The sequence below is a fragment of the Enhydra lutris genome, unplaced genomic scaffold (genome assembly GCF_002288905.1).
Source record: "Enhydra lutris kenyoni isolate GAN:26980312 unplaced genomic scaffold, ASM228890v2 scaffoldscaffold42, whole genome shotgun sequence".
NCBI lineage: Eukaryota > Metazoa > Chordata > Mammalia > Carnivora > Mustelidae > Enhydra > Enhydra lutris.
In genome coordinates, this window is record NW_019154126.1 from 4,519,932 (window position 1) to 4,536,170 (window position 16,239).

Consider the following 16,239-nt stretch of genomic DNA (forward strand, 5'->3'; position numbering starts at 1 on the left):
TTTGAACTAAGGAAGAGAAGCGTTGATTGAGTGGCTGGGTGGTGATGTCTCTCATCTAGTTGTACTATGTCTTCAGTTCTCATTTCCATTATTAGTAGTTTTTGTTAAGAGCAATTAAAGTTAGAAAACCAAGAATGACCACCAGAAAAATCCTAAATAATTGATTTAGCTATGCCCATGGGCCAACTAGTGATATGTTAATTTGTAGGTAGTATTTGTCCATGTACAGAAAGATGTTTGATTTGGGACTGTGAGATGATAAGAAGTATATATGTTGGTCTCTCTCCCCAGTTCCTGGCACAGAGCTCCTGAAAGCCTGTAATTTCTTAAGAGATGAGAGTACTAAGAGCACTTTTTATTCTAATATTCGGTTTTTGACTCTGGTTCCTGACACAGAGCTCCTAAATCCCTTGGAATTTCCTAGATGATAGTAGTATCTTTTGCTCTAATGAGCTCACTCTCGGTGGGCGCCTGGATGAGGACTGGCTCACCAGAAAGACCAAGCCTGACCAAGGTTGGAATTTTGGGCCCCATGTTCCCCATTCTCCAGAGGGGGGAGGGCTAGACATGAGTTAGTAATTGGTCATGTTTCCATGAGGAAGCCTCCACATCTCCCAAGAACAGGGGGTTTAGAGAGCTTCTGGGTTGTGAATACAGGAGGGTGATGCACCCAAATCTGCAGGGACAGACACTCCTACACTTGGGACCCTCACAGACATCACTCTATGTATCTCTTCATCTAGTTGTTCATCTGTGTCCTTATCATATGCTTTAATAAACTGGAAAATGTAAGTGTTGCCCTGAGTTCTGAGAGCTGTTCTGGCAAATAAATCCAAGGAGGGTGGAGATCATGGAAATCTCTGATTTGTAGACATGTCAGACAGAACTTGTGGGAAACCTGGGGACCTATCATTTAGAGTGGAAAATTAAATGGGGGCAGTCTCGTGGGACCAATCCCTTAACCTGTGGGATCAGACGCTATCACCAGGTAGCTGATGTCAGAATTGAGTTAAATTGGAGGAACCCCATCTGGTCACCAAATTGCTTGTTGTGAGGACAACTCCCAACACCCAGTGTCAGAAGTGTGGTGAGTGTGGTAGCAGCATGTGAGTTAAAGAGAACCACACACGAGACAGACCATGGTTTTCCTACACAGGGGTTCATAAATAACACATTAATGACAAACAATAACATGAGAGCTAGATTAAAAACAGAGAGTTTAAAACAGGCTTTGATTAAACTCGGGATAATTGTTAAAAAGGCATTTTCCTGTTTTTGAGCTCACTGACCAATGTGTAATAAATGTTTTCCTCCTGTCTTTGCTTGCTGGTTTTATGTAAAGCTTTTGCTGCTACATGAAGAAAAATTTTGGTTGATCTGAAGGTTCTCCAGGGTCTCCTAACCTTTTTCTAAAGTCTATTGTAGATATGGGAAATAAAGTCAGCAACAATTCCTGAGAGGACAAAGGAGATGAAAAACAAATAATGATAATTTATTTTAAAATGGGCTCCAAGCTCATGCCTATGCTTATCTGTACCTTGGAGAGACTGCTTTGCCCTGTCACACACGTCCCTACAAGGCTGCCTTTGTGTGTGAGTAAGGCCAAGCTCTTTTCTTCCAGCAAGGCAAACTGGCTAAAAAGAAACTTTGCTGCTTGCTTTCTTTCTCCAAAAGTATAATCATCTATATTCTAAATCCTCTGTCTTAGAAAAACTTACTGTATTCACGCTATCATCATTTTTTTTTTTAAAAAGGCCATTCTTGAAAAGAAGTTCAACAGATAATTTAAGTTTGTGATGTGAAACTCATTTCTGCTAATGGGAGACAAATCGTTATTTCTCTCCAGACTGTCTATTCATAGTAATAGAATAATTCAAGCGAATTAAAAATGTGAAGACATTTTTCATCAAGCCACAATGAACAATCAGCCAACACAAAGCATACTGTGCTAGGAAACAGATAATACAATGATGAAGCTTTTCTATAGAAAGAAAAGGGCTTCAATTAAAAAATATAAACTTACTTAATAGGCTACATGGTACAAAAAGAAAGAGTGGTTAAAATTTTTGTCCTTACCCACTGGGAGTTAAATCCTCCATGAAGTTGACCTAACTTAATTACCAAAACGATTATTTTCTTCATTTTCTAGGTGAAAAAATTTGGAGGTCCTGAGGTTTAGTAAGCTGGGCAAGGGCATACAGCTACAGACTGGGGCTGGATTTGAATTTAGCTCTGCTTCTCAACGTCCTGCTTTTCTGCTACACTGCACTGTCTCTCCTCCATAATGTTAATTTGGCATCAATCTTCAAAGCTTGTGTTTTATTGATCTTTCCCAACCCAAGCATTTCAGGGCACTTTTCTTCCTAAGTTTTCCTGGAAAGGCGATGCTCAAAAATTCGAGACACAGAGTGATTCAGGCTCAAAATTTGGGGAACTCTCTGTACCCTTTGACCTGCTGATCTGTCCTTCTGTTCTTTTTAGGCCTACACCTCTTCGAACAAGCCAACACAGGGCCTGAATAACGATAGTAGCCGATGACTGGAATGGAAGCCTCCTTTCATAAAAAGGAACCTTGAACTTGCTTCAGGAGGAAACTCACTCTCCTTCAAGAGAACACGGCAAAAGGAAACCAGAATTAGGTATGTAACTTAACCTGGCCTTGAGGATGGCTTTGCCTCTTTTTCTGTCTTCTGTGTTTCTGTGAATTTAGCATGCTGGGAACTCTTCACTGGGTATTGTACTTTATTGTTTCTGCCCCTGTCTAAACTTGGGTATGAAGACTAGATCGATTGATCGATCAATCGATCTATCGATCGATCGATAGGTAGATATATAAAATCACCTTCTCACTTGCTAGTCATAATTTTTGAAATTCTATCTTGGCAAGATAGAAGTGGAACCTGGCAATTTGGCCATCCATAGCGAGTGTCTGACTACTGTGGACAAGCCAGCTGTCTTTAATGTAAAAGACATTAAAACACCTTACCTTCCAGGTCCTGGCACATCATTGAAGATGTGGTGAGGAGGTTTCTTTGGTAAGGGATATTTGGAGAACCTACTTCAAGAAGAAAAGGGAGAGCCACTTAATTTTAGAATAGTGAAAGCATCCTGTGGAATATTGTAATGATAGATACATGACTTTATGCATTTGTCAAAACCCACAGACCTGTGCGATGCAAGGGGAAACCCTAATGTAAACTATGGACCTTGGTTAATAATTTTTTAGCATTGGTTCAATAGTTATATTGGACATGCCACACCGAAGCAAGATAATATTAGGAGAAACTGTGTGGGGCAGTGGTGGGGGCAACAGAGAGGGGTTTACAGAAACACATTGTACCTCCTGCTCAATTTCTCTGTAAACCTAAAACCTTGAAAATAAAGGCTACTAATTAAAAACAGAAGGAAATGGGAGGGGCATGCTCTAGTCATGACAGAAACAGGCATCAGTCCCAGTATTCCTAAAGCACCTTCTTGAGGATGGGGTTATAATTTTAGGGCTTCTATTTTGTAGGATGGGGTGTGAAGTCTGTAGCCAGTGAAATTGCTTTGAGTGATTAAGGAGAGAGAGAGATGGTTTGTATCTTGTGTAAACAAAACCTGAATACATATTAAAGAGTGTTGGATTGAAGGAGACATCAAAAGCTACCCCTAGACAGCCATATGTCTGGGTCTCTATGGTTCCTATGTTCTGAGGCTGATGAGCAAATGAATTCCAGCCCATCACCCTGGCTCTGGGCTCTGTTTCCTCAAGGGCTCCTCTCGCCAGAGCCTGGAGGGATTCTATTCCTGGGAACCACTGTTTGCTGCTGGGATGGCAGCTGAGAGGCAAGGACACACAGAGGCTGTGGGGGACAACCTCCTTCCCAGCCTCCCTGCTCCTTCTCCTTGGATGCAGTGGGGACCCACCTTAGAAAGATTTCATTGTGCACCTATATTTTGGCATGGTTTTCAAGGATTTGAAGGTTCTACAATGGGTTTGAGAGGATTTTATCTCTCAACAAGGGACATAAAAGCTGACATTTGTGACATGTCTTCAACCGAGAAAATCTGTTTGATACTTGTCCCTCAGTCACAGTGAAAATTTCACTCAAGCTTGGAACAAATTAAAGAAATAGCTAGTTCTTTGTTCATTTTTAAAAAATATTTTATTTATTTATTTGACAGAGAGAGAGAGAGAGAGAGAGAGAGAGAGGGAACACAAGCAGGAGGAGCAGCAGAGGGAGAGGGAGCAGGGAGCCCAATGTGGGGCTCCGTCTCAGGATCCTGGGATCATGACCTGAGCCAAAGGCAGATGCTTAATGACTGAGCCACCCAGGTGCCCCATGTTTATTCATTTTTAACAGATTTCCTGAGGCACTCAGTCACATATTTCAGTAGATTATATTAAAAAGCAGTCCTACAGGGGCACCTGGGTGGCTCAGTGGATTAAGCCGCTGCCTTCGGCTCAGGTCATGATCTCAGGGTCCTGGGATCGAGTCCCACATCGGGCTCTCTGCTCAGCAGGGTGCCTGCTTCCCTCTCTCTCTCTCTCTGCCTGCCTCTCCATCTACTTGTGATCTCTCTCTGTCAAATAAATAAATAAAATCTTAAAAAAAAAAAAAGGCAGTCCTACAAAGTAGGCAGATGTTTGCTTAAAAAAAGTTATCTGCCTCCTAATCTGAAAAAAATAAGCAAAGATAACAAAGTTAAATAACATTAAATGCAAGGAGGGGGGACATGTATTTTACGATATTCTAGAAAATGGCCTGACTAGAAATTACATGATTGTTTCCATTTCAAGTTTAAAATTTTCCATTTTCCATGTAACTTTTTTGGTTAATAATATTAACTTATATTTCCTGATACACTTACTAATAGTAGGTGTTCTTCTACTTGGCTACTGAAAAAGAGAGACCAAGAATGGGGAAAAAAAAATAAAGAAAAAAAGTTAACTTCAGAAAAGTGTATTTAGTTAAGGAGGGGTTATACAGTAGAAAAATGTTCTGATGGAAGTTATAAAGATCATATAGTTTAGCATTTTGATTTTAAACGTTTGGCCCCAAATCACAAAGGTAAAGGCAGTGCCATATGGAGATGCGCCATTATGCTATTACCAGTCCCACCACTCATGGGAAGCCCGCCGCTCACAGGAAGTCACTTCCAGCTTCTCATCATGCCTTATCCCAGCACTGCTCTGAAGTACCTCTTGTCAGTGTCCCCAAGGATTCCCATGCTGCCAGGGCCAGCTGTCATTTTGTTGTCATCCTGCCTATCTATGAACAGAACTCGGCATGGGTGATCACTCTTCCTTTTCCACTAATTGAAGTGGCTTTGGTGTGCCCCTTGCTCATCACTGGCCCTTCCCAGTCTCCTTCACCAGTTCATCCTCATTGGGTCTCAAGATGTGGGCTTGCCTTCAAAACTCATGTTACCTCTTCTCTACTTCTCTTGTCATCTTACCTGATAATCAACCACCTGCTCCACTCCTGCTCTCAGAAGAGACATCTGTTCATGGGCTATGACCTTAGCACGTCAGAAGCCATGCTTTTAATGCTCTCTACTCCTTGAATTGGCTCTCCTCTCTGTCCATGGCAACTCTCTTCCTCTTCAGTTGAACCCAAATCTTGGTCCTTTCACCAAAATAAAAAACCTCAGGGAGACTGTAAAAAAGCAAATCCATCCTGTTGCATAAGGCTTTGCTCGCTGCTTATTTTTTAGCGTTGTCCCAAATAGTTCAGCTCTCTTTCTTGTCTGTTCCCGGATTGAATGGTTCTTGCCTGTGGAACCAGAGCAGAGGCCAGGAATGTGGATGGAATTTGGATGGTTGCTAGGTTACTTGGTGCATTCCACCCCTGCTTACTATTTACAGTGAAGACTCCTAGAAGTGTGAGTTTTCAAAAGGAAAACAAACTCATTTGAGGCTTGCTTATGAAAAATCAAATATTAAGTGGAAAGCACAGATTTAAAAAAAATCTCTGACATTCTTCCTCTTTACTTCTAGGAAATATATTTTTTAAGTATATAAAGTAGGATTGGGATTGGGGGGAAAAATGAATGCTTTCAGAATCTTAACATCAAAACACATGGTACTGGCTGTTGGCTGAGCCTGAGTGAAAATATTGCACCAAACATAGACCCCGAGGTATGGTAGATTTCATTTAGGTAGAAATGCACTTATAAGAAAGGGCTGCTATTTTAATTTTATGATTTATTGATACTGTCATTTACCATTCAAATAAATGAAAGAGAATGGTTATATTACATCCAGCATGTTTAGAACAATGTTTTTTACTTTATGAAATAATGAACATAGTGTGCTTGGATCTCAGAGTGTATTGTTGTAAGAGATTTCTCTGTCTCTCATGAATCACTGGACCCCTTTCATACAACTGTTCATTCTTCATTTGATGCACCATTTTCAGGTGGTCTGCCAGCTCAGGCTCCTCATCTCTAGACCTTGATGATAGCATTGTAGTGAGCTTCTGGTTGTATTTTTTCTATGTCAGGTAGCCTCTTAGTTATCCATCAGTCAAATACATCTTTTCTTAATATACTGCTCCATCATGACATAGAAAAATAAAAAGGGGAAATAATTTTAACAAGTTAACCAAAAAAATAAAGGTCTATAAAATATAATTTAGAGAAATAGTAACTCCTTAAATAATACATCTGAAGGATACTTCACAAGATCCAATTATTACAGCTTGCTATATTGCTTATGGCCACTGATAAAGTTAGTAGATATAAACAAAATGATAAAATATCTAAAATACATTTAGAATAAAATAATGTGCTTTTACATAAATTAAATCACATATAAAAAGGGAATATTTTCACATATATATCACATATTTAAAAGAAGAGAAATGTCATTTAAATACTCCATCTTAAATGGAGTATTTAAAATCTTAAAATAACTCTAAGGATCAACAGATGATGTATAAACCTAAACAAATGATCTACAAAATATCTTCAAGTGGTATGTACTTATTATTTCTAGGGAAAACGTTTTTTGAAATGGATAACTATTTTATCCATACATTTTCTACATGGACACACCTCCAAATTAAAAGCGATTGGAAGTAAAAAGAAGTTGCCATATTGGGTGTTTGTTTCATCCTCTATTAGTGTCTTTCTTAGTAATAGTTAGTAATATTTAATAGCTGGGGAAAAGATTATCATTTTGAGAGTTCATCCTTGTGATTATTACAAACAAAATGTATGTATGGGGGAGGTATGAAGGTGGTATTTTGTGATGTGTGAAGAGCAAAGGAATAGTTTTTTAAGAACTATAGCCAGTTGGGAACCTGGGTGGCTCAGTGGACTCTTGGTTTCGGCTCAGGTCCTGATCTCCCAGCTGTGGGATCAAACCCCACCTCTGCCTCTGTGCTCAGTGTGGAGTCTGCTTCCGATTCTTGTTTCCTTTCCCTCTGCTCCTCCCCCACACTCTCATGTGCTCTCTCTTTCTCTAAAATAAATAAATAAACTCTTAAAACCAAAAAATAAAAACAACTGTAGCCAGTTCTACCACCAGGCTGGTTGAGCAGTAGTGGGGGGAGAAGAGATAAGATTTGGATCTGTTTGATGGAAGGGCCAAGAAGGTTCTATAAGGGAGTCAAGGATGGGTTGAAGGATTTTGATCTGAGGGACAGAATGAAATAAAATTGTTAGTTATTGAGATAAAGAAGAATGGAGAGTGGAACAAGTTGACCAAGCTGGGGAGTTTAAGAGTTTGCTCTGGGGCATCTGAAGTAGAAATACCTCTGGGATATCATAGCAGAGAGCGTGAATAGGATGGTGGGCTCTAGTCTAGCTAGAAATGCAGAAAGGAGCAAAAGTGAGGGGCACTTGCAGCCCACATGCACACGGGGCAAATCTTCCTTTCCCCCATCCCTTGAGTGCCATGGGATATGCAATGGTTAGTGACACATTTGGTGGAGGTGGGGTCTTGCCGGGAGACAATTAGCCCAGGTTTGGTGACATCCTGCCATTTTAGATTTACATCACCATCCAGGAACAACAGATATTAATGCATCTTGGAAACTTGAGAAGCTTTGATTTCTCCCAGTTTTTTTGTGGTCAATATAACCATGCCCAGCTTGACAGCGTTCCAGAAAACCTCCCAGCAACAGGGCACCCAGGGGCTACAAAAGAAAGAACAGACGCATTTGACTCTATAAATATAAGAGCTTTTTATATAGCAGAAATATCAAATGCACAAACTATATATCTATAAGTACTACAAATAGAAAAACTTTGATATAACAAGACTGCTAAAACTATTTGCAAAGCAGTTGACAAAAGGGATTAATAGCAGTACTGTACCAACAGTGTTTACAACCTGGTAAGAAAAAGATGATGAAAATGGTCAAAGGTTAAGAATAAATAATTCACAGAAGAATAAATCCTAATGGTCAACAAACCCATGACGACGACAGTGTTGATTTATATCAGGGTGGTGGTAATTCAGGCCAGTTCTATCTTGGTTCAAATACTTGTACATGAGGTATGCATTCTGAATAATGAGCATGTAATATTTAAATAGAGGGAAAAAAGAGCTCTTTCCCTCTTGAAGAAGAGAAAATATTCTGAGGAGATAGAAATGTGAAAACGTGCATGGGGTGACGTGGAAAATCGCAACAAAGAACAGGAGCAGACCTCACAGCATGCCAGTCAGGTGGGCGTCCTGGTGGTTCTGGAGACTTGTCAGCAGTCGGCAAAGCTCAGGCTGATGTCTTCTATTGCTCCTAGAATTTTCTACTCCTGTAATAATTTATCCCCTCATCACACATGCTGTTTGCTTGCCTCTACATGTTTCCAAGTATTTCCCCGACATAGTTCAAAGGAAACTTGGAAATCTTAATTTATTATTTTCTCTTGATCTATCCTTAAAATATGCTCCTAAAATTATTCCAACGGTTCCTGGCATGTGTTTTTCACAGAAGGTGAGGGCAGAGAGAGGCGGGGGTGTGTGGTGGCATTGGTCTCTCAGCCAGGATTTCTGAATATATGCTTAGAATGTTCTCAATCAATGAATTCTAAAAGTAAAGTGGCAAGCATGACACTGAATGTGGGGTCCAAGGAGGGAGGGGAATGGTAGAGAGGGGAAATCCGTGGGGTTTTTTTCTCTAGATTAAAATTATAGCTTTCCAAGTTTGCTGGTATTTACCAATAACAATAAGTTGAGTTTAATTCCGTTTAACTCAGTAGGAATTAAGTATCTATCATGTCAATTAGGGTTGCGTTAGGTATAAACAGGGTCTTGTAAGAGGTGGGGAATATAGTCCTAATAGTCATAAACCTTGAACCTGTTTGGGAGATAAGATTTGTACACATGCAACAATTCAAGACAATGTGTAACTGTCCCTTCATACCAAGAACTGTGGGTGATCATTTTATGACTGAATTTTGTAAATCAAGCTCCCCAAGGCAGATTTATTTCCCTCATTTCCTGCATTAGGATTATGTCACTACCAGGGTCATAGTATTTCCTAATTTAAAAAAAAAGATTTTAAAATTTCAGTCTGAGACTCTATCCTTAGGCCTTTTCCCCTTTATCTCTTCTCTCTAGTTCTTAATTGTGTGTTTGTCACAATGTATTTTTCTCTGACAGATATTATATGTGCAATAAGGACATGTTTTATAAAACTTATTGGACATTTGAGTTTAGAGCAAATTTGGAAGGTAAACAATTCGAGAGTATAATGAGATGTCTTCCATGCTTCATAAATATTGTCATCCTCATTTCCTTGATATTTCTTTTCTTACTAATTTTGACTTGAAAGATACCATTAATTATCCTTGAGATAGAAACTTTCCTGTTGGCTTGCCCTCAACTCAACTTCAGATATACCTGCATCACATGCTAAAAGCTTCCATAGACTTCCTTCAGGCCGCGGTGGCTCATTTGGTCCTTTCCCAAGCTGTCACATAGGTTTATAAAACAATTTCTCTGGATCTTAGTTTCCTCATTTACCAGGTGCCAGCATTAGATGACCTCAGATTTACAGTTCCATTCTTCGATAATTCTTTTTGCAACTCCCCTCTCTCAGCATGAAGAAAAGTCTTGTAGGGAAGAAAATAGTCTTTACTCTCCAATTACAGAAACTTTCTAGCCACATTTTTTCCTTAATTAAGAAAAACAGTATCTGTGCTTGAAAGTGCAAAATCACTGAAATTATTGTGAGCTCCTCGTGCAGAGATTTCTTGCTTGACTTTACATCTGGTCTTTACAAAGGAAGTTCATTTCACTTCTAAGTGTCCTCAAGCCAGGAGTCCGTGGCTTGATTTACATGCAATTCAGAGATTCTCCAGCTTTTTAGCAAATGTCCCTTGGAAAGCAACCTAGTAACTGAATTCTTCAAGAATCAACACCAAAAAAGGCAGTATGGTTTCTGATGGAATACGTTTGAAATAAAAATTCAAAGAAAAGATTTGTGTGTATCATACGGGATTAGAAATGGCACATAAATGGTCTGTAAACTTTGGGTAGGTAAGCATTGGTGGGTGGAGCATTTTGGAAAGGTTTGGAAACAAGGTTTTTTTTAGCCACACTGATTGATTTCAGTGGATAATTGATCACTTTCTCTCTTTAGTTTGTTAGTGCTGACACAGACTTGTATCACATGAATAGTTCAGTGAGTTTAAAAATCTTTTAAAAATGGCAGTAGTATCTAAATACTTTTAACATTCTTAATAGAAGAATTAGAACACAGCCAGTCATTATAAAATGATAGATTTTTCTTCCACCTTTGGAAGACTTTATTTAAATGCACCAGCACCACCAGACTCCACTGCCAAGAGAGAAAGGGTATTCTAAATAGAAGGCAGAATTAAATTACCCTGGGAGAATCCAGTTACTGGAATCCTGTGTTCCTGGGGACTTGAGAAGATGCGTAGAAGAGCTAAATCGTGTTGAGAATTGACCTTGATCAGAAACCAGGAAGTTGCGGTAAGAGTATTTTCAATGAAAACACTGGGAAGTAGTCAATAACTTTTTGATGGATAAGCGCAACTCTTAACATTACTTTGCTCAGAATGGCTAAAGCCCAAACTATAAAGCAGAATCAGTCTGTTGTTTCTAAGCAACTGAATGAATAAGCAGCTAATAACATCCTAAAGTCATAATATGGCAAGTATATAGTGATTTAATATTTACCAGGTTAGTGTGTTAAATGAAAATCTGTTGGCAGTTGTGTTTGTAAGTATTTTAGATTGAAGATTTGACCAGTGAAACATCTCCTCACTTCTCCTAGAGAGTCAGTATTATTTATACGAATTGCTATTTTTCAAAGACCTGTAAATGTTTGCCTTTTCAAAAGTGAAACTATATTTGGACCTAATTCATACTGGGGTAGCTGCTCTGTGGCACAGGAGTTCAACCTGTCATAAGAAACATTTGTACAATAATTTGCTTCTTGACCAAAGATCTTACCCACTTATCCAGATTCTTCTTAATTGGCTCATCTAAGCTGAATCTTTTCTCCACCTCCTCAATCCAGAATATGTTCACTTTCCCCTACCCTTTCCTTGCTTTATGTCACTGTGGAATAAAGTTTTGGAGGCATACTTTGCCCTTTTGATAATATTTAGATTATTATGTATCTGTCTGTATTTACATCTGTTAAGGGAATTAAATTGAAAAAGAGAGGTAAGGGAAATATTCCTCAATTTTAAAGAAGGGAAGATCTTAAAGTTGGGAAGAATGATGCAAAAGTCAGTGGGTTAGTAGATTTTTATTCCCTGAAGGAAATGATACTGTATTTGTGGGACTAGCTAACTTGATACAGACAGATAGATGGGGACAGTATGGAAATCACAGGACTCTGAGAAAGACTAAGAATACAGGAACTAAAAAATGACCAATCCATGTAAATTGCTACTGACATGCCTTTAAAGTCTGTCTCCATGGGGATGTTCTGGGAACTCTGAAACCCTCAGAAAAATTCCCCTCCATAGGCTTGAATCTCTCCGATACTCTTCAGAAGATTTCTTTCTCTTTCTTAGTGGAAACGAATACCATCAGCAAATTGTGACTGTTGCCTATCATTTATACCGAGGGGCATTATTCCTAGAATATGGCTATGTATGTATTGCAACCAGTGAAACCTGTAATAGTTACAAAATTCCTGCAGAAAATCCTTCTATCCAGGGTTGTTTGTATTGCTGTGGTTGAAGGGTGTTGCCCATTGAAACAATGTAATTATGATTGACTATTCCCCATAACCAATCTTTCTGTCCCAGGAAAGTCATAAAAGAGGCCTCTGTTTTGGTAATCATCTGGTTGTTCTCCCACCTTTTGGCTAAGGAATTCGGAGAACCCCCAGTGGGTTTGCTCCCCAAGACAAGCAAGCCATGCCAGCTTAAATGTTCGATGATTCAGGCTTTTGGAAAGAAGACAACTTTGGTCACGGTGTATTGCATAGCATTGCCTTGGGTAAAGAATAAAGGGGCATGGGGGGGGCACTTTAACTCTCAGAGTCTTGTAGCTGAAATTTCCATCTCAAAACCATCCCTAGCTCAGATAAGGTAGTCTCCCTTGATTTTGGCAAGGAACTAAAATGGCAGTCTTCCAGGGAAATAATGGAGTTAAAATAATTCCCTCCTTTCTTTTTTTTTTTTTTTTAAAGATTTTCTTTATTTATTTGACAGAGAGAGATCACAAGTGGGCAGAGAGGCAAGTAGAGAGAGAGAGAGAGAGGAGGAAGCAGGCTCCCCGCCGAGCAGAGAGCCCGATGTAGGGCTCGATCCCAGGACCCTGAGATCATGACCTGAGCCGAAGGCAGAGGCTTAACCACTGAGCCACCCAGGTGCCCCAATTCCCTCCTTTCTTATAACACAAGCTTAATAGTTGCATGCTGATGAAAAATACATGTGCACATTCTTTGACAGAGAACAGTCATCTCGTTGGACAACTAGAGTGATGCCATGAAGCCCCAAAAGAGAAAATTTTTCTAGGACTATGCTGAGATCTTAATTTCTTCAATGAATTCTGCCATGACAGTCAATGTCATACTTTAAATTAAATGCTATTTTGCACCACTCTTTTACTGTTTTAAATATTTTGGGGCGCATCTCCAAATTTTTTTAAAGACCGTGTGATTATAAAATATTGTAACAATTTTCTTAATTGAAACATATAATGAACGTATATTACCCACTCAAAATAGTCACCTTGAAAAGTTTACATTCTTATTTTAGTTATGCACCTACAAAAGTTTAAGATGACAGAAAAGATATGATAGAGGCAGGCAGGACTTTAGAGTGGCTACCATATGATAAGGTGTGTTCCTTAGAAATTTTATTTTATTTTATATGAAAATATGCAGGTTTCTGGTCCTTGTTCAATCATAAAAATGAAAGATGGTCCCTATGGAAAATTTGGAAAATACAAAGATTAGGAAAGGAACTATAAAATCAAGTGTGGATGTACTGCCCAGAAATAATTGCCCTGGCTCTTCCTGCCTCCAGTGTGACTTCATGGAAAGAGTTTCAGTCCACCCACGCCACCCCCTACTGCTGGCCAGCCTCAGCTAGCCCATTCCCGGCCCTGCTTCTCCCATTTCTGTGCTAACTGCAGTCGTGTGTGTGGTCAAGATGTGGGAGGACTACCTACCTGTGTGGTCAATTTAAATAAATAATCAGAAGTAACACATTCAAGAGTATTCATTTAACATTGGCTGAGTGCTTCCTGTTTCTGAGACACAGTGCTAGGCCTGGAGGTGCAATGGGTCAGGACCATCCTCAAGGTGTTCATGGTCTAACAGGGAATTTGGGCATTTACTCCTATAAACAAGTTACAGTGAAGTAGGTGTGATTCAGTAGGTGAGTATGCAAAAAGTAGGTGTGATTCAATAGGTGGATATGCAAAGTACTCATGAAGTCATAAGTCAGGGCATTTTGAAGGTGGAGTGACGTTTGGGCTGGATCTTGAGATAGCAAAGCAATACAATTTCCCATGGCTTACCACCGATTCAAATCTCAGCTTTCACATAGGGATAAAGATAATGAGATCCTTCCCCAAAGTCAGAGCCAGAATTATTCATATATCTATAAAGGAACAAACACAACCTTGTAATAATGCTAGCAATAAAAATTTATGGACATTTAATTTAAAAAATTAAGTAATAAAGCAAAAGCTCTGGGTCTCATCAAAGACTTCGGTGTGGTGACATTTCTCCAGTAGTAAAATAGCCCAAGATTTCTATAACATTCTGTCAAGCAGTTCCCCAAATCAATTTACCTAGCATACAAATGAAAATGAATTTATAAGAGCTGTGAACACCTCCAACACAGGCCCAACTTTATAGATAAAACCACAAGGCTTCTGAATTCTGTAATGAGTTATGTGGCTGGCCAATAGTCAGGGAACAAAATGTAGTGCCCCTGTCACCGGCTGTCTGGGCCTGAATGGAATGGATGTTTCCATCACACATCTGACTCTCCCGATATACATAGACCTGGACTCAATTATGGAACTGACATATCCAGTTTGTCTGAAGTTCTTTGAGAACATAAAGAATAATAAAACTGGGTTACTTCTCACCTTTACCCATTGGAATGCTCTTGCATTCTTGGTTACCCTTCTAGAAGCTAGCGGTCAGACTTGGAAGAACACTGGAAAGATGGTTTAGTATTACTGATCACGTCCAGATTGAAGCAATAAACCTTTCCTCTGAATTCTCATGACTGTTACTTTCTGGATTGTTCATTTAATTAATTCAATCTTGTGTATGTTTCAATATATTTTTTTTTAGTTCTTTGACCTCTTATTTAGGTTCTATTAAGGTTCTTTTTTTTTTTTTTTTTTTTTTTTAAAATTTTTTTTTTTTTATTTGACAGAGAGATCACAAGCAGGCAGAGAGGCAGGCAGACAGAGAGGAGGAAGCAGGCTCCCCTAGAGAGCAGAGAGCCCGATGCGGGGCTCGATCCCAGGACTCTGAGATCATGACCTGAGCCGAAGGCAGTGGCTTAACCCACTGAGCCACCCAGGCGCCCCTCTATTAAGGTTCTTTATATTTATTTATTCCTCGTCGCATCTGACAAAATTATGGTTACCTCGATGCCCAAGATCTTAGTTTAACACTTTCTAAAACACTCATTTCTTGGACCCTGGCAGTTTAAAACATCTTTGATGTTATTTTATTTTATTTTTTTCCTACCAGGAGAGTTCTGTCTCACAGACTTCAAGACCATGTTACTAAAAATCCAAACTCCAAATATATTAGAACTGCTGGTCTGTGTAGGGGTTTAAAGTGAGGGAACCTCAAGAATTACGATAGCAGTAAGCATGTTGGGTTTTGTAACTGAAAATTAAGTTGAAAGGCAGAAGGGCTCATTTGTCCTCCCCAGTGTGATGCATACCCAGGACAGTTCTGCCCACGGACTAGGGTTTGGCTCTGTGTAGAAGAGTTCTTTTCAGGATAGTTGGGGCTGAGCAGAACATACAACCTCTCTAAGTACCTTTGTTTGCCATTCCGTGGTAGCATGATCCCGGGATGGAGCTGTGCCTGGTAAGGCTGCACAGGAGGAGAGTGAGAGCAGGCAGTGCACATCTGAGGATGTTTTGAGAGCAGAATTTTTTCAGGTTAGTGGGGGTTGCAAAACACAGGTTTGTTGTCCAGTTTTAGCTTCCACAAGTGAAGAGCTTACTAAGAAGCTCTCACTCCCATCCTTGCAATAAGAAAGAGAAGCTGAGCAATTGGAAAAATTAATCACTTTTCTTGGTCCCATTAGAGAACTGAGGTTTTTGGTGGAGGCTTTAGGATTAGCTATGCATAAAATTGCATAATCTGCAAATAATGACAGTTTTACTTCTTCCTTTTTGATTTGGATGAATTTTATTTCATTTTCTTATCTAATTGCTCTAGCTAGGACTTCCAGTACTACATGGAATAAGAGTAGTTAGATGGGTACTCTTGTCTTGTTCTGGAACTTAGAGGAAAAGTTTCCAATCTTTCACCATTGAATATGATATTAGTTGTGTGTTTCTTTTATGTGGCCCTTATTATATTGACATATATTCCTTCTATACCCGATTTGCTGAAGGGTTTTCTCATAAAAGAATGTTGCCTTTTGTCAAATGATTTTTCTGTATCTATTAAGAGGATTATATGATTTTTATAATTATATAAGGAACCATCCTTGCTTCCTGAATCCAACTTGATTGTGGTGTATAATCCTTTTAATGTGTTTTGGATTCAACGGATACGTTGTTGAGGATTTTTACATCTACTTTTATCAGGGGTATTCATTTTC